We start from the raw sequence: 1,343 nt of genomic DNA, 5'->3' as shown, positions 1-1,343 counted from the left end.
GACAGGGATCAAGTAAGAAAATAGCTGCATGGAGCAAAGTATTATTATTTGTATACCATCTGAATCATTGCCAAGTACAAAGATTTGGGGGAAAGAATAATTTTCTGTAGTGTAGATTCTCTATTTCGTAGAGAAATGGAAATATTTGGGGAGATTTTTTTTAATACCTATGCATAAAACCAGATCAATTAAATCAACATTTTTAGGGCTGAAAGCAGACTTTTTTGAAAAACGTTCACAGCTCCTCCAGTGATTTTGATATACAGGAATGGTTTTATAGAAGTCAACATTCCCCACTTTACAGGAGCTCTTAAAGTAGAATATGAAAAACCCCAAAGATACGTTACAGAATAGTTCCCATTTTGTACACAACATACGTATGTACATATGGGCATAAAAGGAGAGAGAGACAGACTCAGACATTGTGGTCATTTCTGCATAATAGGGGATTATAAACTCTTATTGTTTTTTTTTTATATACTCTTTTTGTATTTTCCAAATTTTCTGCATGAAATGTACTACTTCTGAAATCTGATGGAATAAATAAACATGACTAAATAGAAATTTAGACTAAAGCAGATACCCAAGGAGGAAACTGTAAAATATGAGAGAGTCATGGAAACAGAGAATAGCCTTCCAGAAAGAAAGTGGAAATTATGTGTTTTGGAAAACTGGAGGAAAAGAAGAAGCCAAGAGCCAACTATTTTCTGTAAGTGGTCAGCATGCTCTAAAGGATCACGGTGTGGGCGAAAGTGGAGTGAAATATCTTCCTTTGAATCTAAACTATTTCAACCCAGACTTCTGTCATAAAGGTCTGACTATCCTCTGAAATACCAGGTGAAAATAAGATTGAGAATAAGTTAGTGACAGTTCAGTGTCCAATATGCATTTATCTCCTCTGCCTTTCATGAAACTTGATAGGTTAAAATTGATCCTTTCATACTATGAAATGGCATAATTTTTCATCTCAGTTTGATCTTATCAGGCATCCTGTCCCTCTCCATCTGATGAAAAAAAAAAATATCACTCCAATAGGGGGGAGAGTGTAGAAAACTGGAATAAAATGAAGATGAGGGAAAAGTAGCACTTGCCAAAAGTTTGGCTACATAAATATGCAAATGTAATATATCCCGGGCTTTAACTCCATTGATTTGTGGGGCCTTCACAAAAGATATGGGCAAATTTATGGCCCATTTTCTCCCGTCTTTCTAAAAAAATATTTTGTTTCTGAGCAGTCAAAGGGGAAGATTGTCTGCATTTTTGTAAATAAATGTGCCTGTGCTTTGTGAGATCTAGGCACATATGTTTCAAGCATAAATGTTTCTACTGGGAACTCTATAGAA

This window comes from Otolemur garnettii, unplaced genomic scaffold (genome assembly GCF_000181295.1).
Source record: "Otolemur garnettii isolate 467f Iridium unplaced genomic scaffold, OtoGar3 scaffold00010, whole genome shotgun sequence".
NCBI lineage: Eukaryota > Metazoa > Chordata > Mammalia > Primates > Galagidae > Otolemur > Otolemur garnettii.
Note: the sequence above shows the minus strand (reverse complement) of the source record.